Source organism: Bombina bombina, chromosome 4 (assembly GCF_027579735.1).
Source record: "Bombina bombina isolate aBomBom1 chromosome 4, aBomBom1.pri, whole genome shotgun sequence".
In the NCBI taxonomy this organism is placed as follows: domain Eukaryota; kingdom Metazoa; phylum Chordata; class Amphibia; order Anura; family Bombinatoridae; genus Bombina; species Bombina bombina.
The window spans coordinates 617,946,183-617,972,036 of record NC_069502.1 but is presented as its reverse complement, the minus strand read 5'-3'; the positions used below and the strand labels follow the sequence as shown (position 1 = coordinate 617,972,036).

General features: G+C 40.1%; 1 protein-coding gene across 1 annotated transcript in view; it reads right to left on the bottom strand.

Annotated features, from left to right (window-relative positions):
* Positions 1–25,854, bottom strand: part of TAB2 (TGF-beta activated kinase 1 (MAP3K7) binding protein 2) — a 354,938-nt gene that overhangs the window by 188,965 nt on the left and 140,119 nt on the right. The window contains 1 exon segment of the mRNA XM_053710637.1: positions 17,737–17,781. The gene's annotated coding sequence lies outside the window, so the exon portion shown is untranslated.

Below are 25,854 nucleotides of genomic sequence, written 5' to 3'. Positions count from 1 at the left end.
GTACCATTTAAAAATAAACTCTTGATTGAAGAATTAAAAACGAATATGTTATCACCTCTTTCACTTTACCCTTCCTAGTACTTAGAGTAGGCAAAGAAAATGACTGGGGGGTGGAGCTAAGGGAGGAGCTATATAGACAGCTCTGCTATGGTGCTCTTTGCCACTTCCTGTAGGGAAGGATAATATCCCACAAGTAAAGGATGAATCTGTGGACTAGTCTTAACTTTAAAGAAGAAAGTAGGTCATGCATTATGAAGAGTACATAGCCACAGCTGGATTTGAACTCTTGACTTTCAGCTTCCAAAGCAGCAAAGTTCACCACTAAGAGATCATGGGGGGGGGGAGGAAGGAGAAGATGATCTCCCCACTGAGAGGTCCCATTTGGTATGAACCCAGAAGACAAAATCCTCCAAGTAGAATGCTTGCTGAGGAACCAAAGGAATAATTGGAAGAAAACTCCCAACCCATGGACATCCCTAGGACACTCTCTCCCCACGGACAAGGAAGCGGCAAAGTCAAAACAGCCCCGGAAGAACTTAAGAGAAAACATTTTGAGAACAGGGAGATATGAACGGAACACTGGGATTGATTTCTCCAACCGGTATACCATGTATTTCTGTTAAGACAGATACACCAACTCCATGCCAAAGTCTTGGCTGTGTATATCACTCTCCAGCCCCGTGTCAATGAAGACCAGAAGGGGGTCTGGAGGTCATAACCTGAAGGGTACATTTTGCAAGATCTCTGGAAAAATTCCTGTCCATAAGGCAAAAACTGCATCCAATATCCACCCTGGTGTCTACACCAGCAACTCCGGTCTAGATCCAACTCTGAGGATCGAAAAGACACGAGAAAAAAACATAATTTATGTAAGAACTTACCTGATAAATTAATTTCTTTCATATTAGCAAGAGTCCATGAGCTAGTGACGTATGGGATATACACTCCTACCAGGAGGGGCAAAGTTTCCCAAACGTCAAAATGCCTATAAATACGCCCCCCACCACACCCACAATTCAGTTTAACGAATAGCCAAGAAGTGGGGTGATAAGAAAGGAGCGAAAGCATCAAAAATAAGGAATTGGAATAATTGTGCTTTATACAAAAAAATCATAACCACCACAAAAAAGGGTGGGCCTCATGGACTCTTGCTAATATGAAAAATGAATTTATCAGGTAAGTTCTTACATAAATTATGTTTTCTTTCATGTTATTAGCAAGAGTCCATGAGCTAGTGACGTATGGGATAGCAGATACCCAAGATGTGGAACTCCATGCAAGAGTCACTAGAGAGGGAGGGATAAAATAAAGACAGCCAATTCCGCTGAAAAAATAATCCCCAACCCAAAACAAAAAGTTTTAATCTTATAAAGAAAAAAACCGAAATCATAAGCAGAAGAATCAAACTGAAACTGCTGCCTGAAGTACTTTTCTACCAAAAACTGCTTCCGAAGAAGAAAACACATCAAAATGGTAGAATTTAGTAAAAGTATGCAAAGAAGACCAAGTTGCTGCTTTGCAAATCTGATCAACAGAAGCTTCATTCCTAAAAGCCCAGGAAGTAGAAACTGACCTAGTAGAATGAGCCGTAATCATTTGAGGCAGGGTTTTTACCCGACTCCACATAAGCATGATGAATCAAAGATTTTAACCAAGACGCCAAAGAAATGGCAGAAGCCTTCTGACCTTTCCTAGAACCAGAAAAGATAACAAATAGACTAGAAGTCTTTCTGAAATCTTTAGTAGCTTCAACATAATATTTCAAAGCTCTTACTACATCCAAAGAATGTAAAAATCTCTCCAGAGAATTCTTAGGATTAGGACACAATGAAGGAACAACAATTTCTCTACTAATGTTAGAATTCACAACTTCAGGAAAAAAATTAAATGAAGTCTGCAACACTGCTTATCCTGATGAGAAATCAGAAAAAGATTCACAAGAAAGAGCAGATAACTCAGAAACTCTTCTAGAAGAAGAGATAGCCAAAAAGAACAAAACTTTCCAGGAAAGTAATTTGATATCCAAAGAATGCATAGGCTCAAACGGAGGAGCCTGCAAAGTCTTCAGAACCAAATTGAGACTCCAAGAAGGAGAGATTGACTTAATGACAGGCTTGATACGAACCAAAGCCTGTACAAAACAATGAATATCAGGATGATTAGCAATCTTTCTGTGAAAAAGAACAGAAAGAGCAGAGATTTGTCCTTCCAAAGAACTTGCAGACAAACCCTTATCCAAACCATCTTGAAAAAATTGTAAAAAAGAACACCATGAAATGTAAGTCTTCCAGACTCGGTAATAGATCTTTCTAGACACAGATTAACAAGCCTGTAACATAGTATTAATCACTGAGTCAGAGAAACCTCTATGACTAAGTATTAGGCGTTCAATCTCCATACTTCCAAATTTAATGATTTGAGATCCTGATGGAAAAATGGGCCTTGAGATAGAAGGTCAGACCTTAACAGAAGTGTCCAAGGTTGGCAACTTGCCACCCAAACGAGATCCGCATACCAAAACCTGTGTGGCCATGCTGGAGCTACCAGCAATACAAATGAACGCTCCATTAGGATTTTGGAAATCACTTTTGGAAGAAGAACTAGAGGCGGAAAGATATAAGCAGGTAGAAAATTCCAAGGAAGTGACAACGCGTCCACCGCTTCCGCCTGAGGATCCCTGGATCTGGACAGATACCTGGGAAGTTTCTTGTTTAGATGAGAAGTCATCAGATCTATTTCTGGAAGTCTCCAGATTTGAACAATCTGAAGAAAAACCTCTGGAAAGAGACCATTCGCCCGGATGTAACATCTGGCGACTGAGATAATCCGCTTCCCAATTGTCTATACCTGGGATGTGAACCGCAGATATTAGACAGGAGCTGGATTCCACCCATGCAAGTATCCGGGATACATTTCTCATAGCCTGAGGACTGCGAGTCCCCCCTTGATGATTGACATATGCCACGATTGTGACATTGTCTGTCTGAAAACAAATAAACGATTTTCTCTTCAGAAGAGGCCAGAACTGAAGAGCTCTGAAAATCGCATGGAGTTCCAAAATGTTGATTGGTAATCTCGCCTCCTGAGATTCCCAAACCCCCTGCGCTGTCAGAGATCCCCAACCTGAAAGACTTGCATCTGTTGAGATCACAGTCCAAGTTGGACGAACAAAGGAGGCCCCTTGAACTAAACGATGGTGATCCATCCACCAAGTCAGAGAAGATCGAACATTGGGATTTAAGGATATTAATTGTGATATCTTGTATAATCCCTGCACCATTGGTTCAGTATACAAAGCTGTAGAGGTCTCATGTGAAAACGAGCAAAGGGGATTGCGTCCGATGCTGCAGTCATGAGACCTAAAATTACCATGCACAAAGCTACCGAAGGAAATAATTGAGACTGAAGGTTTCGACAAGCTGAAACCTTTTTCAGACGTCTCTTTTCTGTTAGCGACAAAGCCATGGACACTAAATCTATTAGAAATCCCAAAAAGGTTACCCTTGTCTGGGGAATCAAGAAACTCTTTGGTAAATTGATCCTCCAACCACGTCTTTGAAGAAACACCACAAGTTGATTTGTGTGAGATTCTGCAGAATGTAAAGACTGAGCAAGTACCAAGATATCGTCCAAATAAGGAAATACCGCAATACCCTGCTCCCTGATTACAGAGAGAAGGGCACCGAGAACCTTTGAAAAGATCCTTGGAGCTGTTGCTAGGCCAAAAGGAAGAGCAACAAATTGGTAATGCTTGTCTAAAAAAGAGAATCTCAGGAACTGATAGTGGTCCGGATGAATTGGAATATGAAGATATGCATCCAATAAGTCTATTGTAGACATATAATGCCCTTGCTGAACAAAAGGCAGAATAATAGAATAATAATAGATAATAGAATAATAATAGAATAATTTTTTTTTTAGATATTTTTAGATCCAGAACTGGACTGAGAAAAATCTCTTTGATACAATGAACAGATTTGAATAAAAACCCCAGGCCCTGTTTCAGAACTGGCACAATTCCCCAGCTGACTCCAGGTCTGAAACACATTGCAGAAATGCCTGAGCCTTAACTGGGTTTACTGGAATGCGAGAGAAAAAATCTTCTCACAGGCGGTCTTACCTTGAAACCTATTCTGTACCCTTGTGAAACAATGATCTGAATCCAAAGACTTTGAATCGAATTGGTCCAAACATCTATGAAAAAACGTAACCTGCCCCCTACCAGCTGTGCTGGAATGAGGACCGCACCTTCATGCGGACTTGGGAGCTGGTTTTGATTTTCTAAAAGGCTTGGATTTATTCCAGACTGGAGAAGGTTTCCAAACGGAAACTGATCCTTTAGAGGAAGGGTCAGGCTTTTGTTCTTTATTCTGACGAAAAGAAACGAAAACGATTAGCAGCCCTATATTTACCTTTAGATTTTTTTGTCCTGAGGCAAAAAAGGCTCCCTTCCCCCCAGTAACAGTTGAAATTATTGAATCTAACCGAGAACCAAATAATTATTACCTTGGAAAGAAAAAGACAGCAACATTGACTTAGAAGTCATATCTGCATTCCAAGAATGAAGCCATAAAGCTCTTCTGGCTAAAATAGCTAAAGACATATACCGGACATCAATTCTGATGATATCGAAAAAGGCATCACAAATAAAGTTATTAGCATGTTGAAGGAGTTAAACAATGCTATAAGCATTATGGTTTGACACTTGTTGCGCTAAAGCCTACAACCAGAAAGTTGAAGCTGCAGCAACATCAGCCAAAGAAATAGCAGGTCTGAAAAGACTACCTGAACATAAATAAGCCTTCCTAAAAAAGGATTCAAGCTTCCTATCTAAAGGAAAACAAAGTACTATCTGCCGTAGGAATAGTAGTACGTTTAGCAAGAGTAGAAATAGCCCCATCAACCTCGGGGATTTTCTCTAAAAACTCTAATCTATCAGATGGTAAAGGGTACAATTTCTTAAACCTTGGAGGAGTAAATGAAGTACCCAGACTATTCCATTCCCTAGAAATTACTTCTGAAATGGCATCAGGAACTGGAAAAACTTCTGGAATAACTACAGGAGGTTTAAAAACTGAATTTAAACGCTTAGTAGCTTTAATATCAAGAGGACTAGACTCCTTCATATCTAATGCAATCAACACTTCTTTAAGTAAGGAACGAATAAACTCCATTTTAAACAAATATGAAGATTTATCAGTGTCAATATCTGAGGTAGAATCTTCTGAACCAGATAGATCCTCATCAGAAATAGATAAGTCAAAATGATGCAAAATGAAACAAGCCTCTAGAAAACCAGAAGCAACTGAAAAGTGAGACAGAAATAGTGAAAAAAATGGCGCCAAGTATGACGCCCACACATTTTGGCGACAAGAATGACGCCCATATTTTTTGGCATCAAAAAACCGTCCGCAATACACAAACGTCAAAAATGATGCAATTACGAAAAAACTTCTGGCGCCAACTATGACGCCGGAAATGACGAAATTTTTGTGCCAAAAAAGTCTCGCGCCAAAAATGACGCAATAAATAGCATTTTCTGCACCCGCGAGCCTAACAGCCCGCAATTTTTGAAAAAAAGTCAATTGAAAATTAAGGTAAGAAAAATTGAATCTATGCATTTTCCCAAAAAATGAAACTGACAGTCTGAATGAAGGAATACTGATTATCCTGAATCATGGCAAATATAAGTTTAATCACATATATTTAGAACTTTACATATAAAGTGCCCAACCATAGCTTTGAGTGTCATAAATAAGAATAAGACTTACTTACCCTAAGACACTCATCTACATATAGTAGATAGCCAAACCAGTACTGAAACGAGAATCAGTAGAGGTAATGGTATATAAGAGTATATCGTCGATCTGAAAAGGGAGGTAGGAGAAGGAATCTCTACGACCGATAACAGAGAACCTATAAAATAGATCCCCTAGAGGAAGACCATTGAATTCAAATAGGCAATACTCTCTTCACATCCCTCTGACATTCACTGCACTCTGAGAGGAAAACCGGGCTTCAGCCTGCTGTGAAGCGCATATCAACGTAGAATCAAGCACAAACTTACTTCACCACCTCCATGGGAGGCAAAGTTTGTAAAAACTGAATTGTGGATGTGGTGGGGGGCGTATTTATAGGCATTTTGAGGTTTGGGAAACTTTGCCCCTCCTGGTAGGAATGTATATCCCAAACGTCACTAGCTCATGGACTCTTGCTAATTACATGAAAGAAACCCAAAAAGGTCTAACAGCAGGCGAAGGTAAGAAACCCATAAAAGCCGAGACCCAGGAACTACAGTAAAATCTGTAAGCATGATACTGCCACTTTAACCCCCAGATCCCAAGAAGGAAACCTAGGATCAGAACAAGGTTTACTGTAAGATACGGTTCCTAAGAACCGGATTTGCTCAAAAAGGATGAACCAGGAAAAACATCCTTCCTAACCAAAGGAAGGGAGAACCTTACATTCTCCAGCGAAAAGAAGAACTAATAAGTTCTGCTTCAATATCATAGAACCCAATTAGGAAGGAAAGACTATCTCCCCCTATTAGGGCATGCACCAACAGTGGAAGAAAATATTCCCGCAGTGTGATAGATACCAGGACAATGACAAGATAATTGCCCAGAAAAGAAGCCTAATTCCGGCCTCTAGGACACCTAGATCCATATGATCCAGTACCAATCAACCATCCCAGATAATACCTAAACAGGTCCAGCCTGTTAACTAGGATAGATGGGCCTGCTGTACCTGGACCGGAATCTAGAAGAAAAAAACTCCTTCTCTTAAGTAGAAAGAAGGAACAGACCTCACTAGTATCCACAACAGGTCCCGCCTGTCATCTAGGATACGACGTATCTTCCAGAACACTCCCGGGATAAAACGAAACTTCTTAAGTTCCAGCAAAGCTAGAACAACTGAATAATCAAATTAAAGAAACTAAGCTCCGAGGCATAACATTTTCCTGAACGGGGAACTATCACCCCGAGCAGAAATCTATAAGCTTCCACCGGAAGTCTCCAACAATCTCGACCATCAAAGTGAATAGTATCAAAAATCCCATGTGACTAAACGTCTTTCTAACAAGAGTTTCTAAAATAATCCAGAGCTCAAAAAAATAAAAAATGAAAACTATCCGGAACAGAATAGCAAGTAAAAGAAAAAAGGCAAGCGCCCACAAGTGATAAGCTGAAAAGGAGTGTGTAAACAAAAAGAGGTCCTGCCTGTCATACGACAACCCCTCACAGAGCTCGGAAATGGGATTCTAAGTAAACAATAAAACAAAAAGTAAAAACACCACGATAAGGAATATCATCCTCCACTCGTTTTAGTTAAGATCGTTAACTGATTTAGAGGACTGAGATTCAACTGACGGAGCAGTACTGGAAACCTCTAACATCGCCAAAACCTCTCTCAAAAGTAAATGCAGGCATGCCAATCTAAATCTAAATGCTAAGCCCTCCGCAGTCGGAGGACCCAAGTCAGCAGACTCCGACCCTGGAGGTTCTCCCTCTGAGGCTTCATGCCCAGAGGACTGATAGGACACCATCATTATTTTACACGAATGTCCTTGGGCAGGAGAGCCCGGATTAACCCTTTGCTTGCGCATAGCAGGAATAGGTAACCTCGCTAAGGCCGTAGAAATGGCCATGCGGAACTGCGTAGTAACCTCTGGTGGAAACGAACCCCTTATAGGCGAAGGAGGATCGGAACTCTGGAAAACTGCATATGTAGGAACAGAATCTAGGGAACACACCTCACTGGACGAAGAGTCCTCAGAGGCGGATGGCTCAGCGGTCTCTAACATCTCAACATTGTTTGATAAGAACACTATTGCGGCATACAGAACATAATTGATAGGGCTGGATTAACCGGGCCTCCTCACAATATACACAGGTATCAAATTCTGTATCGGAGGGATCCCCTTCTCAATTTTCAGAATCCTCCATAACTCGTCTATATCAAATTATAGAAAAGGAAAACAACTGGCACCTTATACCCCCAATGGCTGGGGCACTCACCACCTCCTATGACCCAGATAGAGAAGATGCTCCTCTCCACAGATACCCGGTCAGGAATCGGGGGAAAAAACACGTGACCACTCCCGGTCACATGGTGCTCATGTAGGACCTGGCCCTGCTAAGGAAAAAGCGTGCCATCTTAATATAAATAAACTGCGCAGCTCTCAAAATGAAAATAACCTGTATGTTCTAACACATAAGCAGTCGAAAGCACATAAATATGATTAAAAACCCCACTGTTCAATAATCCTCCTCAATAGATATTAACCCTTGATTCCATAAAGATAAAAGAGTCCCACTGTGACCCTGTCTTGTATCGTTAACGTGTGTAAAATAATGAAACGATCTTACCGGAATCTATGCCGTGGAACAGTGACACGGTCCTTCAAGTTTGACAGATTGAAGCAGCCGATTGCTTAATATGAGTCTGGATGGGTTCGCAGAAAGATTCTCCCTGCTCTCCAGACTAACTTGTCAATGGACGGATTTACAGCCCAGGTGCCTGTAAGCACCAAAATCTAAAGCGCCCCCCCCCCTGCGCTCCAGGTTCACATGTATGATATACCTATAGATACAGCATAAAACTTTATAAAATAATGATTTTTTTTTTACAGCAGCTGCTAATTTTGCCACAAAAAAGGCAGTCCATGATCTATAACAAAACACTCCAGACAGTATTTGCCCAGTATGATGAGATTCCAGTCAGAACAGTATTTTTTTAAATATAGTTTAAACAAGAAAAGTGCAGGTTGTCTATATTGGGGCTTCATTTAGAAACTTTGCTGACCAAGCTCCTGTAATAGCGCACAAATGGTCACTCACTGTCACTCCCCATAAAAGAACCAACCTCCACACACTTACTCTCAGGCCACTCTGTCCGCATTCACTGGAGAAACGGACCGGACCTGCCAGCCTGACGGCAATCTTTGTTTAGGGCAAAGTTATTATCTACTAAAGTGAGTGAGGGCAGAGCCGCAGAGGTGTGCAGAAAAGGCATATGGAGCAGAGAGACAGGCGCCCCTCTATGGAAGGCGCCTGTAGGCACATGCCTACTCTGCCTAATGGTAAATCCAGCCCTGACTGAGAGGCTGACAATACTACTTAAAACTCCAGTCCCAATTTAAAGGGCAGATACCCTTCCTACTCCAAAATCTGACACTTCTCTGCCAACCTCCTGTGACGAAAGGCAAAGAATGACTGGGGGATGAGGGAAGTGGGGGAGGTATTTAAATGGACACTGAACACAAATTTTTTCTTTTGTGATTCAGATAGAGCATGACATTTTAAGCAACTTTCTAATTTACTCCTATTACAAAATGTTCTTCATTCTCTTGGTATCTTTATTTGAAATGCAAGAATGTAAGTTTAGATGCCGGCCCATTTTTGGTAAACAACCTGGGTTGTCCTTGCCGATTGTTGGATAAATTGCATCCACCAATACAAAAGTGCAATCCAGAGTCATGAATGAAAAAAAAGCTTAGATGCCTTCTTTTTCAAATAAAGATAGCAAGAGAATGAAGAAAAATTGATAATAGGAGTAAATTAGAAAGTTGCTTAAAATTGCCTGCTCTATCTGAATCACAAAAGAAAAAAAATTTGGGTTCAGTTTCCCTTTAACCCCTTAATGACCGGACCATTTTTCAATTTTCTTACCCTTAATGACAATGGCTATTTTTACATTTCTGCGGTGTTTGTGTTTAGCTGTAATTTTCCTCTTACTCATTTACTGTACTCACACATATAATATACCGTTTTTCTCGCCATTAAATGGACTTTCTAAAGATACCATTATTTTCATCATGTCTTATAATTTACTACAAAAAAAATAATAAAATATGAGGAAAAAATGGAAAAAAACACACTTTTTCTAACTTTGACCCCCAAAAATCTGTTACACATCTACAATCACCAAAAAACATAATTTATGTAAGAACTTACCTGATAAATTCATTTCTTTCATATTAACAAGAGTCCATGAGCTAGTGACGTATGGGATATACATTCCTACCAGGAGGGGCAAAGTTTCCCAAACCTTAAAATGCCTATAAATACACCCCTCACCACACCCACAAATCAGTTTAACGAATAGCCAAGAAGTGGGGTGATAAGAAAAAAAGTGCGAAGCATATAAAATAAGGAATTGGAATAATTGTGCTTTATACAAAAAAATCATAACCACCACAAAAAAGGGTGGGCCTCATGGACTCTTGTTAATATGAAAGAAATGAATTTATCAGGTAAGTTCTTACATAAATTATGTTTTCTTTCATGTAATTAACAAGAGTCCATGAGCTAGTGACGTATGGGATAATGACTACCCAAGATGTGGATCTTTCCACACAAGAGTCACTAGAGAGGGAGGGATAAAATAAAGACAGCCAATTCCTGCTGAAAATAATCCACACCCAAAATAAAGTTTAACAAAAAACATAAGCAGAAGATTCAAACTGAAACCGCTGCCTGAAGAACTTTTCTACCAAAAACTGCTTCAGAAGAAGAAAATACATCAAAATGGTAGAATTTAGTAAAAGTATGCAAAGAGGACCAAGTTGCTGCTTTGCAGATCTGGTCAACCGAAGCTTCATTCCTAAACGCCCAGAAAGTAGATACTGACCTAGTAGAATGAGCTGTAATTCTCTGAGGCGGAATTTTACCCGACTCAACATAGGCAAGATGAATTAAAGATTTCAACCAAGATGCCAAAGAAATGGCAGAAGCTTTCTGGCCTTTCCTAGAACCGGAAAAGATAACAAATAGACTAGAAGTCTTACAGAAAGAGTTCGTAGCTTCAACATAATATTTCAAAGCTCTAACAACATCCAAAGAATGCAACGATTTCTCCTTAGAATTCTTAGGATTAGGACATAATGAAGGAACCACAATTTCTCTACTAATGTTGTTGGAATTCACAACTTTAGGAAAAAATTCAAAAGAAGTTCGCAACACCGCCTTATCCTGATGAAGAATCAGAAAAGGAGACTCACAAGAAAGAGCAGATAATTCAGAAACTCTTCTGGCAGAAGAGATGGCCAAAAGGAACAAAACTTTCCAAGAAAGTAATTTAATATCCAATGAATGCATAGGTTCAAATGGAGGAGCTTGAAGAGCCCCCAGAACCAAATTCAAACTCCAAGGAGGAGAAATTGACTTAATGACAGGCTTTATACGAACCAAAGCTTGTACAAAACAATGAATATCAGGAAAAATAGCAATCTTTCCGTGAAAAAGAACAGAAAGAGCAGAGATTTGACCCTTCAAGGAACTTGCGGACAAACCCTTATCTAAACCATCCTGAAGAAATTGTAATATTCTCGGTATTCTAAAAGAATGCCAAGAAAAACGATGAGAAAGACACCAAGAAATATAAGTCTTCCAGACTCTATAATATATCTCTCTGGATACAGATTTACGAGCCTGTAACATAGTATTAATCACAGAGTCAGAGAAACCTCTTTGACCAAGAATCAAGCGTTCAATCTCCATACCTTTAAATTTAAGGATTTCAGATCCTGATGGAAAAAAGGACCTTGAGACAAAAGGTCTGGTCTTAACGGAAGAGTCCACGGTTGGCAAGAGGCCATCCGGACAAGATCCGCATACCAAAACCTGTGAGGCCATGCCGGAGCGACCAGCAGAACAAACGAGCATTCCTTCAGAATCTTGGAGATTACTCTTGGAAGAAGAACTAGAGGCGGAAAGATATAGGCAGGATGATACTTCCAAGGAAGTGAAAATGCATCCACTGCCTCCGCCTGAGGATCCCGGGATCTGGACAGATACCTGGGAAGTTTCTTGTTTAGATGAGAAGCCATCAGATCTATTTCTGGAAGTTCCCACATTTGAACAATCTGAAGAAATACCTCTGGGTGAAGAGACCATTCGCCCGGATGCAACGTTTGGCGACTGAGATAATCCGCTTTCCAATTGTCCATACCTGGGATATAAACCGCAGAGATTAGACAGGAGCTGGATTCCGCCCAAACCAAAATTCGAGATACTTCTTTCATAGCCAGAGGACTGTGAGTCCCTCCTTGATGATTGATGTATGCCACAGTTGTGACATTGTCTTATCTGAAAACAATGAACAACTCTCTCTTCAGAAGAGGCCAAGACTGAAGAGCTCTGAAAATTGCACGGAGTTCCAAAATATTGATCGGAAATCTCACCTCCTGAGATTCCCAAACCCCTTGTGCCGTCAGATACCCCCACACAGCTCCCCAACCTGTAAGACTTGTATCTGTTGAGATTATAGTCCAGGTCGGAAGAACAAAGAAGCCCCCTGAACTAAACGATGGTGATCTGTCCACCATGTCAGAGAGTGTCGTAAAATCGATTTAAAGATATTAATTGAGATATCTTTGAGTAATCCCTGCACCATTGGTTCAGCATACAGAGCTGAAGAGGTCGCATGTGAAAACGAGCAAAGGAGATCGCATCTGATGCGGCAGTCCTAAGACCCAACATTTCCATGCATAAGGCTACCAAAGGGAATGATTGTGACTGAAGGTTTTGACAAGCTGATATCAATGTTAAACTTCTCTTGTCTGACAAGGACAGAGTCATAGACACTGAATTTATCTAGAAACCTAAAAAGGTTACCTTTGTCTGAGGAATCAATGAACTGATTGGTAAATTGATCCTCCAACCATGAACTTGAAGAAACACCACAAGTCGATTCGTATGAGATTCTTCGAAAATGAGAAGACTGAGCAAGTACCAAGATATCGTCCAAATAAGGAAATACCAAAACCCTATTCTCTGATTACAGAAAGAAGGGCACCGAGAACCTTTGAAAAAAATTCTTGGAACTGAGGCTAGGCCAAACAGTAGAGCCACAAAACTGGTAATGCTTGTCTAAAAAGAGAATCTCAGACACTAAAAGTGATCTAGATGAATCGGAATATGCAGATACACATCCTGTAAATCTATTGTAGACATATAATGCCCTTGCTAAACAAAAGGCAGGATAGTCCTACAGTAACCATCTTGAATGTTGGTATCCTAACATAACGATTCAATAATGATAGATCCAGAACTGGTCTGAAGGAATTGACCTTCTTTGGTACAATGAAGAGATAAAATAAAACCCCAGCCCCTGTTCCAGAACTGGAACTGGCATAAATACTCCAGCCAACTCTAGATCTGAAACATATTTCAGAAATGCTGAGCCTTGCTGTGTCAACTGGGACACGGGGAAGAAAAAGAATCTCTTAGCAGGAGGCCTTAACTTGAAGCCAATTCTGTACCTTTCTGAAACAATGTTTCTGAAACCAGAGATTAAGAACGGAATTGATCCAAATTTCTTTGAAGAAAACGTAATCTGCCCCATACCAGCTGAGCTGGAATAAGGGCCGCACCTTCATAGGTACTTAGGAGCTGGCTATAGGTTTCTATAAGGCTTGGATATATTCCAAACTGGAAATAGTTTCCAAACTGATACCGCTCCTGAGGATGAAGGATCAGGCTTTTGTTCCTTGTTGTGAGGAAAGGAACGAAATGATTATTTACCCTGGAAAGAAAGGGAAAGCAAAGTTGACTTAGAAGACATGTCAGCATTCCAAGTTTAATCCATAAAGCTTTTCTAGCTAAAATAGCTAGAGACATATACCTGACATCAACTCTAATGATATCAAAAGATGGTATCACCAATAAAATTATTAGCATGTTATAGAATAATAATAATGCTATAAAATTATGATCTGTTACTTGTTGCGCTAAAGCTTCTAACCAAAAAGTTGAAGCTGCAGCAACATCCGCTAAAAATATAGCAGGTCTAAGAAGATTACCTGAACATAAGTAAGCTTTTCTTAGAAAGGATTCAATTTTCCTATCTAAAGGATCCTTAAATGAAGTACTATCTGCCATAGGAACAGTAGTACATTAGCAGGAGTAGAGACAGCCCCATAACCTTAGGGATTTTTGTCCCAAAAAACTCTAATCTGTCAGATGGCACAGGATATAATTTGCTTAAACGTCTAGAAGGAGTAAATAAATTACCCAAATTATTCCATTCCCTGGAAATTACTTCAGAAATAGCATCAGGGAGATAAAACACTTCTGGAATAACTACAGGAGATTTAAAAACCTTATTAAAACGTTTACATTTAGTATCAAGAGGACCAGAATCCTCTATTTCTAATGCAAATAACACTTCTTTAAGTAAAGAATGAATAAATTCCATCTTGAACAAATACAAAGATTTATCAGCATCAACCTCTGAGACAGAAACCTCTGAACCAGAAGAACCATTATCAGTATCAGAATGATGATGTTCATTTAAAAATTCATCTGAAAAAAGAGAAGTTTTAAAAGACTTTTATGTATACTAGAAGGAGAAATAACAGACATAGCCTTCTTAATGGATTTAAAAAATAAAATCTCTTATGTTATCAGGAACACTCTGAAAATTAGATGTTGACGGACAGCAACAGGTAATGTAACAGTACTAAAGGAAATTTTATCTGCATTAATAAGTTTGACATGACATGCAATACAAATAACAGCTGGAGAAACAGATACCAAAAGTTTATAGCAGACTTAGCTTGGTAGCTCCAGCACTGTGCAGTGATTTTCCTGTAGTATCTTCTGACTCAGTTGCAACGTGGAACATCTTGCAATATGTAAAAGAAAAAAACAACATATAAAGCAAAATTGATCAAATTCCTTAAATGACAGTTTCAGGAATGGGAAAAAAATGCCAGTGAACAAGCTTCTAGCAACCAGAAGCAATAAATAATGAGACTTAAATAATGTGGAGAAAAAAATGACGCCCATATTTTTTAGCGCCAAAAAAGACGCCCACATTATTTGGCGCCTAAATGCTTTTGGCGCCAAAAATGACGCCACATCCGGAACGCCGACATCTTTGACGCAAAATAACGTCAAAAAATGACGCAACTTCCGGCGACACGTATGACGCCGGAAACGGAAAAGAATTTTTGCGCCAAAAAAGTCCGCGCCAAGAATGACGCAATAAAATGAAGCATTTTCAGCCCCCGCGAGCCTAACAGCCCACAGGGAAAAAAGTCAAATTTTTGAGGTAAGAAAAAATATGATAATTCAATGCATAATCCCAAATATGAAACTGACTGTCTGAAAATAAGGAAAGTTGAACATTCTGAGTCAAGGCAAATAAATGTTTGAATACATATATTTAGAACTTTATAAATAAAGTGCCCAACCATAGCTTAGAGTGTCACAGAAAATAAGATTTACTTACCCCAGGACACTCATCTACATGTTTGTAGAAAGCCAAACCAGTACTGAAACGAGAATCAGTAGAGGAAATGGTAAATATAAGAGTATATGGTCGATCTGAAAAGGGAGGTAAGAGATGAATCTCTACGACCGATAACAGAGAACCTTATGAAATAGACCCCGTAGAAGGAGATCACTGCATTCAATAGGCAATACTCTCTTCACATCCCTCTGACATTCACTGCACGCTGAGAGGAAAACCGGGCTCCAACTTGCTGCGGAGCGCATATCAACGTAGAATCTAGCACAAACTTACTTCACCACCTCCCTTGGAGGCAAAGTTTGTAAAACTGATTTGTGGGTGTGGTGAGGGGTGTATTTATAGGCATTTTAAGGTTTGGGAAACTTTGCCCCTCCTGGTAGGAATGTATATCCCATACGTCACTAGCTCATGGACTCTTGTTAATTACATGAAAGAAAACACCCATGCTAAATAGTTTCTACATTTTATCCTGAGTTTAGAAATACGCAATGTTTACATGTTCTTAGCTTTTTTGGCAAGTTATAGGGCCATAAATACAAGTAGCACTTCGCTATTTCCAAACCACTTTTTTTCAAAATTAGCGCTAGTTACATTGGAACCCTGATATCTGTCAGGAATACCTGAATATCCCTTGACATGTATATATTTTTTGTTAGAAGAAGACAACCCAAAGTATTGATCTAGGCACATTTTGGTATATTTTATGCCACCATTTCACCGCCAAATGCGAGCAAATAAAAAAAAAAAAAACTTTACATTTTTCACAATTTTAGGTTTCTCACTGAAATTATTTACAAACAGCTTGTGCTATTATGGCACAAATTGTTGTAAAAGCTTCTTTGGGATCCCCTTTGTTCAGAAATAGCAGACTTATATGGCTTTGGCATTGCTTTTTGGTAATTAGAAGGCCGCTAAATGCTGCTGCGCACCACACGTAAATTATGCCCAGCAGTGAAGGGGTTAATTAGGTAGGTTGTAGGGAGCTTGCAGGGTTAATTTTAGCTTTAGGGTATAGATCAGCCTCCCACCTGACACATCCCACCCCCTGATCCCTCCCAAACAGCTCTCTTCCCTCCCCCACCCCACAAATGTCCCCGCCATCTTAAGTACTGGCAGAAAGTCTGCCAGTACTAAATAAAAGGAGGTTTTTTTTTTTTTTTTAATAAAAAAAATAAAATATTTTAGCTGTGATGGACTCCTGCCTTAGCCCCAACCTCCATGTTCCCCCCCCAGCTCTCTAACCCTCTCCCCTATCTAATTGCGGCCATCTTGGGTACTGGCAGCTGTCTGCCAGTACCCAATTTGCCCAAAAACAAAAGTATTTTTTGCTCTTTTTCTTTTTTTTAGGTTTTCTGTAGTGTAGCAGCCCCCCACAATACCCCTACCCCCCTCCCCCTCCCAGATCCTTTTATATTATTAAAAAAAAAAAAATCTTCCCCCCCCCCCCCCCCTTCCCTCCTCATTGGTGTCAGTGGCCAGCTAATGCGCGCTCGCACACCCACGCGCACGCGCGCCCCCGGCACCCGGCGTGCACATTGCACTTCTAGGAACCGGATGCCGGGTAGTGATGGGCCGCCCACCCGCCTCCCTGTTGCGCTCCCACCCACCAACGAACCGGCACCATCGCTACTGGTGCAGAGAGGGCCACAGAGTGGCCCTCTCTGCATCGGAGTCTTCTAAAAAGGTATTGCAGGATGCCTCCATATGGAGGCATCACTGCAATACCCTGAGAGCTGCTGGAAGCGATTGCGATCGCTTCCAGCACTCTCTTAGACAACTGACGTACCAGGTACGTCCATTGTCATTAACTACTTGTTAATGCATGACGTACCTGGTACGTCAGTTGTCATTAAGGGGTTAAGCCTTTGGCTGGGGTGTCTTTGCCGCCTCCTGGTGGCCAGGTTCAGTATTTCCCTACAAGTAAGGAATGAAGCCGTGGACTCTCCTCATATTAAGAAGGAAAGTGTGTTTAGAGTACTGTTGTATGCATTGGATGTATATTTAAAACATGTCCCACTAACAAAAACTTGACTCCCAATAATAAACACAAAGCTATCTACTACGTACCTATCAAAAACAATTCTAATTATTCAACTGAAACCAGATCGCCACAAAATGAAATAATGTTAAGCATTACGCAAAGTAGTTTCACAGTTTAAATCCTTTTAATGCATATAGAATCTCACTATTTTTTAGTTCTAATAGCAATGCTTAAGACATTGTAAAACAACTACAGGGTGTGATCCGCTATCAACATTTTTCTATATGCAAGAGAAATAAAACAAACTAAAAATAGAAACAAAGGCACTGGAACGGAAATCTGTAATCAAGCTTACTTGCCAAAAGAACAGACATCTTTTAAACAACTTTGCAATTGTACAGATAGTTTTATGAGATACACAAGTAGTTTGGGAACAAAGCCAAAAACATAAGAAATGAGCATTTGACACCAACAATATTTATGCTACTAAAAATTACCTTAAGTGCCCTTGCAGTCTCAAAGCAGCGCCTTTACCACATTTTCTAAGAGAGAAAAAACAGTAATTAATACATTTAAAAACCATTCGCAAGAACTAGAAAAGAATGTCTTTATATACTTTACAATACAATTGGGAACTAGATTTTTATTTTAAATTACTAAAAAAATGTGTTGTTAATTGACAGCACTGTCATGTAATTTTTGCATTGTGTAATTGCAAGTTAAAATAAACTTTCTTCTATTAAGATGGTTTCAGTACTTTTTTTGCAGGGACTTGGATTGCTGGTTAGATGTTAACTTTACTATTTTACCAGTGAAAAAAAAATTAACCTGCAAAATAAAATACACCTATAACTTCTTCCTGACGCTCCTGTAAGTTTGTGATAGCCTATATTATGTACATTGTGCTCTATGGTTTCCTATCCTTTTACATTAGTAACAAATGCAAATTCATTCAAAAGTTTTTGATAAAATATCAATACATATCTGGTTTCACATTTTGTATTACAAATTATACGATACTAACATTTCATTTACTGCTTTTTAAAATATCACGTGTTAAGAGTAACATTTGTTTTGCTAAATGGACAGAAAGGATGTTTTATCTGTGATTGTTGAAATGTGTAAATGTAGCACTATACAGCTTACATAATTATAAATCATATAGTAGATGTTTTAAGAACCAATTTTTATTTAATGAATCCTATCATTAGAATACATACAACAGCTATTACTTATTAAATAGGTTTTAGACAAATTAATTGTGTAGCTAGAAACTTTTTAATACTAAATTCAATGGTAAAAAATATTTATTTCATATGTGATATAACCATATCTTAATTAAATAATTTTATGTTAAGCAAGAATATATTTTTTTCCAATTATACAATTACTTTTTATACAGTTATTTATCTATGAATTATATTAATAATTTGCTATAATCAACTGAGAATTTATTAGAACAAACATGTTTGTTGAATGGGTTTCTGGTTAGATTCAGTTTGATCCATTTGGAGTATAATTGCATTCATGGCAATTTGAACCTAAACTCTTACATAACAAAACAAAATACTAATATATTATCTTCTTTCTCCTTGAATAGAACCTTATCTGTTCAAAAAACGGACAACTTTTTTTCCCTCAATATATCCCTACATAAAAAAAAAAAAAAGTTTGCAAAATGATCATTTATGGTTGCACAATTTAAAAAATAGATTGTAACCCTTTGAGTGCTAAGCACTTTCCCACCTGGGTGCTAAGCTGTTTAAAAGTTTGTTTTTTTTACTTTTTTTTTCCAGATCTAAGATTTACACTATTGGAAAGGTTAGGGGATTACCTTTCCAACGGTGGGTCTGAGATACAAGCGTCTAAGCAGCATGCCCCCTTTTCCTATTCTTAACATTGTTATTTATAGATATAGTTGTGCGGTGAGGTCATTACGCGTGACGAGCGGGTGGGAGCCCCCAAATCTCCCTCAAGGTGGGAGAGTGCTAGCGACGGCTCAGCCGTCGTTAGCACCTGAGTGGGAAACTCTGATGGCTCAGAGCCGTCGATAGCACAGAGAGGGTTAAAAAAAAAAAACCATCATGCAGGCAGAGCAGTAAATCACTGCTTCGCTAAAAAGGCAGCTCCTCCAACATAACCACCTGCTATCTTAGATATATCCGTGCTGTGCCGAGATGAAATACCTAGGCAGTTAAACCGATGAGTACTAAAGAGGCTGCAACATATTTACAATGCAGTTCTCTTTAGTACTCATATGGTTAACTGCCTAGGTATTTCATCTCAGCACAGCTTGGATATTTCACAGATAGCAGGAAGATGTGTAAAAGGAGCTGCCTCTGTGCTCTGTGTTTGTCTTTCTTGTAGTTGCTCAAAAAAATAAAAAAAAATAAAAAAAACACAACACACCTCAGGGATTTGTAGTTTATAACAAGGCAGGACTGTGTTTACCTAGAGGAAGCTGCTGCTGCAGCACACAAGATTGCAGTGCAGAAAGACCGGGTATGCTTGAAAGCTGGGGTATTAATTTAAAGTCTCTCTGCTCCTCTGGTCAAATTCCACTGGCCACCACTACCTGGGACCTCAGTAAAATCTGCCGGGTGATGCGCCAAGGGATTTAACCCTGGGGAGAACACTATGTATATATGTCTTTTGAAAATTATACATATATACACTTATTATAACAGAACCTTGGATTATTTAAAAAGAATTAAAAACATAGCAATGTATAACAAATTATGCTTACCTCATAATTTTATTTTCTTCAGATGGAAAGAGTCTACAGCTGCATTCATTACTTTTGGGAATTTAGAACCTGGCCACCAGGAGGAGGCAAAGACACCCCAGCCAAAGGCTTAAATACTTCTCCCACTTCCCTCATCCCCCAGTCATTTTTCCGAGGAACAAGGAACAGTAGAAGAAATATCAGGGTGAAAAAGTGCCAGAAGAACAAAAATAACAAACTCCCCACAGAAAAAATATGGGCAGGGAGCTGTGGACTCTTTCCATCTGAAGAAAAGAAAATTATCAGTTAAGCATAATTTAAGATTTTCTTCATAAATGGAAAGAGTCCACAGCTGCATTCATTACTTTTGAGAAAACAATACCCAAGCTATAGAAGACACAATGCCAAAATGGGAGGGTACAAGAGGCGGCCCATTCTGAGGACACCTGGACTGAAACCCCCTACCCAACCAAATCCCGCTTCGTCCGAAGCCCAGAACAATTTTGGAAAAAAAAAAAAAAGGAAAAGGCCTAAGGACACTGACCCGCAGACAGTCCACCGCAGGAACTAGACTCAACTGAGTCAACAGCCTCCAAAAGACACCGTCCACAGCAGTCGGTCTCCAAACAACACACCCCTTTACTAAAGAAAGGAACAAACTACCGTATTCTTCCACAAAGAAGAAAAAGGCACGGAGAAAACATGATTGTACTTGTAAAGCGCGGCTAGTCCCCCTTAAGGGACTCAAGGCGCTGCCCATTTTATCAACCTTGAAAGGAGGAAAGGCTGAGTAGACCTCGCCGGGGATCGAACTTGCAACCCTCGGTTAGCAACAGTGCATTAGTTTGTTGAGCTAGCTTCCAGCAAGCATAACGAACTCAAGAAAAAAAAACTAAAAAGGGCACAACGAGTCCTAAATAAAAACACAGAGCAAAAAACAGAGAAACCGGGTCAGGCTAACAGAAACCCAACCAGTCTCATAGAAAAAAGGGGAGGCAACGCCCAGACCCCAGAAATACAGAAACCACGGGATAAAGCCGGACGTCTTAAACAGAGAGAGGATCTTCCCCTAACACAGTGCAACCGCACTCTAGGAAGCAACTGAAGACGAAGGTCCCCAAGTCGCAAAAAAGGTATCTTAGAATACCAAAATATTCAGAACGAAACCTTGTGCAGCAAGCTCAGATAGGTCTGATGAACGCCTGAAGCAAAAACACTGCACGCTGCAGTCATCTAAAAATTACTCTGAAACTTAAAGGGACAGTCTACACCAGAATTTTTATTGTTTTAAAAAGATAGATAATCCCTTTATTACCCATTCCCCAGTTTTGCATAACCAACACAGTTATATTAATATACTTTTAACCTCTGTGATTATCTTGTATCTAAGCCTCTGCAAACTGCCCCTCTATTTCAGTTCTTTTGACAGACTTGCAGTTTAGCCAATCAGCGCCTGCTCCCAGATAACACTGTGCTCATGCACGTGAAGTTATCTATATGAAAAACATGAACTAACACCCTCAAGTGGTGAAAAACTGTTAAAATGCATTCGGAAAAGAGGTGGCCTTCAAGGTCTAAGAAATTAGCATATGAACCTCCTAGGTTAAGCTTTCAACTAAGAATACCAAGAGAACAAAGCAAATTTGGTGATAAAAGTAAATTGGAAAATAGTTTATAATTACATGCCCTATCTGAATCATGAAAGTTTATTTTGGACTAGACTGTCCCTTTAAATAAATACTTGCAGGGCAAGTAGAAAGCAGCTGAAGATAGGATCCTTCAGATTGCTAATTATCCACTAACCAGCGGATAATGTTGCAGGCTATCTAAGAGCTGCCAGTCCTTCCCACAAATCTTGAATGAGGAAAAACCTCAAAAAGGCTTACTGTACCTCGAATGCTCCGAGGACTAAATAGCAGAGCAACAGATCACAGATCCTGCTCCAACACCAGACCAGCCCAAGCGACAGACATGTCTGATAGACAGGGGGACAGAAGACCCCAACCACAAGCCCCCAGGGTAATGGAAGAAAAAAGGGGACACTCACCCACCCCAACAGAGCTCGGGTGCAAACCCAATCCGCTCCTCCAAAATAAGGCACTCCCAAGGAGAACCCCCTAGGACCTGGAACAGAGAAAAGTGCAATAGATCAGTAGGAAGACCTGTCACAACTCTTAGTCTCTACGTAGAGAGACCCATTTCCAACAAGTGGAACAGAGCCCACAGAGCAGCAGATGCTACCCCTAACAGAAATAAGACACCTGATACAAACTACACACAAGGCAGGACAAGGACCCTCCAGAGAGAGGAAACCTTAACTCATAAGGAAGATAAACTATCCCCTCAAAAGAGAAGGCCACAGATAAGAAAAGCGTACACGGCCACAAGACATGAAGCCATAGTATGATCAAAACACAGACCAAATAAAAAAAATCATCCAGACACCACTGTTGACCCAACAGAGAAAAAAAAAAAACTCCCCATATAAAGGAGCACACTCCGTCCGAAGGACAAGTCAGGCCTTAAAGTTTATAACCAGTACCCGAAGGTGGATAAGAACTCTAGCCTACCTGCTTGCAAGCCCAATGAGCTAGCCCCTATGTCGCAATATAGGGTCCCTGAAAAAAACTGGGTCGTCCTGAACCAGTCCATCGGATCATAAGTCTCCAAAAATCCAAGAAGAATCCAAGACAAGAACTCCAGACTGGGGACCCAGAAACGTCCTAGAACGAATGACACCCTCAGGGAACACAAGATACCCCGCCTGAAGCAATCCGACCTCACAGGGGATGAGAACCGGGAAACCCGGTATAGGACTCACTCGTAATTCCCAGCCCAAAGGGAAGAAACACCCTTAGCCGGAGGTCAACAACCCCACCCCCACAAGGTACTAGGCCACGACAAAGTCACACAATTTCTCTAGAGCCCAAAGGCCCCAAGGGCAGCACTAAGGGAAATGAAAACAAGAACAGAGTCACCCAAGGGAGAAGAATGCAAAGCATCCCGAACCCAGGCAGAAAAACATCCCCTAAGCAAAAAGCTTGGAAAAAGAGAGACAACACCTCTTATCGCCCCGATATGGAGACGACTAACTCCCGAAGGAAGACAGAGCCTCACAGCCTTCACTTCCTAATCAAGTAGCCAAAGCCGCTACAAAAAAAAAACGGACGAAGTCCAGAAAGTCTCGACCCAAAGGAAGAGAACCTCTAAAAGGAATAAGTCCTAAAAGGACACTTCAAAAGAGACCAAGAAAGGCAAACCTGTAAGAACAGCGGTATGAAGGACCTAAATCCTCCAACCCACAATGGGAAGGAACACTATTTCCCGAAAAATTCGGAAACGACTTAGCATGTCGCCGTGGATCTCAACGGAGTCCTGGCCCACTAGATTGAAAGGTGAAAGAGGACTGAACCAATCCCCCATGCCCCTAAGCAACCACGAACCCTCAAGTTCTCTCAGGATGCTAGTTGAAGCTTGTAAAACAAGGCTATCACACAATCTTATGATCACTGGGCACCCTCACCGGAACCAATCAGACTTAAAAAAGGTACCACGTGTCTGAACTAGGCCTCAAAGACAGAAGGATTTGTGCCCAGTCAGGACCAGCCTGAAACCAAGGGCCCCAGCACTGTCAAGGCCACAGAGTCTCCCCCGATGATGGAGGGATAAAGAACAGTCATACTTTTGTAAACAGAGCGAACAAAAATAGATAGTATCGTTTCCAGAGAGGAAAGTTCCAGAAGGAAACATCACACCACAACATGAACTTTAAGCCAAATAAAAATCATCCTCACCGAATGAAAATAAAAGTTAAGGCAACCCGTAGGTTATGGACAGACACGCAGGGTCCGAGACTTCTAAGCTCAGAACTGGAAAAGGATACACAAATAAAGACTGTAAGAAGATTACTTCATCTCCTTATGTCTATGTATGCAAGCCAGTTGAAAAGTAAGACTGAGAATCCCCAGACCCATTAAGAGTGGGATCCTCAACCAACGCCAAAAACGTGCCTTAGTAGGACACGAAGGCACACCAGTCTAACGAAAGGAGCAACATACCTCCGCCGGGACAAAAGGAAACACCGGCCACGAAGACTGACCCCCCTGAGGCCTCAGGGGCAGTCGCACCCCCAGAGGCTGAACTAGACCTGACGAGCCCCAGTCAACGAAACACTGACAATATCGTAAGCACAATTAGCATTTGGGTTACCTGCATGCGTAGTAAGAGTTGATGGTAGGGAACTCGTCTCGTGAGAAATAGAATCCCCAGAGACGAATGGCTCAGTGGGCACCCAGATTCCCCGATCCCGAGGAACAGAGCACTCTAAAAACGGCATTTGAAACATAACTGATGGGCATGTATCACCCGGGCAAATTCATATTCTTTTCAAGAAGCAGAGTCTGAATCAGAGACACCAGTCTCCAACAATCCTCCATAACTGGGACACTGCCGCCTCCAGAGAACCAGACACCAGCTGACCAGGATTTCTCAATCGCCACGCGGTCAGGAAAACAGAAATGGGGTCACAGGGTAAGTTATGCAGTCCATGCAAAAGCGTGCCCGACCGTAAAGGCCGCATCACTAGACATAAGCCGTTATGTTCCAAAATAGCCATGAGCCAAAGCAACACTACACAGTAGCAGACAGAATCACAAACATGATTATAACCCCCCCCCCCCCCCCGTTCAATAATCCCCCTCAGGAGATATTAACCCTTGATTCCTAGATACAAAAAGGAGCCTCAATGAGACCCTATGTTAAAGATATCCCCGAAAGGTTGTAGCCCCTCTCGTATAAACAGTTGAAATTACAATACATCCATGATGAAAGTGTGACAGATAGTAGCGTCGCTTCTGCCATGGACTGGAGAGAAAAAAGCAGGCAGCGAAACTCGTCAACGCCGATTGCTTGTGGAGCCGTTAATATGAGTCGGGATGGTTTCGCAGAAAGACTCTCCCTGCATCTCCAGACTAACTTTTACCCATGCTCTCACTGGGAGGCTGACAGGACTACTTAAAACTCCAGTCCCATGCCGAAGAGTACTACCCTCCATAAGAGACTATCAAACTTCTGACGCTTCTCTGCCAACCTCCTGGGATGAAAGGCAAAGAATGACTGGAGGATGAGGGAAGTGGGAGGAGTATTTAAGTCTTTGGCTGGGGTGTCTTTGCCTCCTCCTAGTGGCCAGGTTCAAAATTCCCAAAAGTAATGAATGCAGCTGTGGACTCTTTCCATTTATGAAGAAAATATATGCAATTTATTAAGTCAAATTAATTGATAATAATTTAATATATAATAGGTATAATAGATTTATACATCAGATTATAAATAGTTGGAAACATACATTATCTATGATTTACATACATACACATCCACTTTCCATTTATAATAAAAGAAAAAAAAAAGAAAAAAAAAATATATTATACATATACATATATATATATATATATACATACATATATATATATATATATATATATATATATATATATATATATATATATATATATATATATATATATATATATATATATATATATATATATATATATATATATATATATATACATACATACACACACACACACACACAATATACACACACATACACAAATCATAGATAATGTATGTTTCCAACTATTTATAATCTAATGTATAAACCTATTATACCTATTATAGAGCTTTACTTATTAAATTACTATTGGGCACATCGGCCACTAGAAATGTAAAAGACAAGGTGGTGCAGACCCTTTAAAAGTTATATGTCATGAAGAAATAAGAAGAAATTCCAGAAATGAAATCCTATTAATAAAAGACAGGGAATTCAGCACTTTTTTTTAAAAAAAAGCTCGCAAATCAATATACCAATATTAATGCTTTAATCATGAAA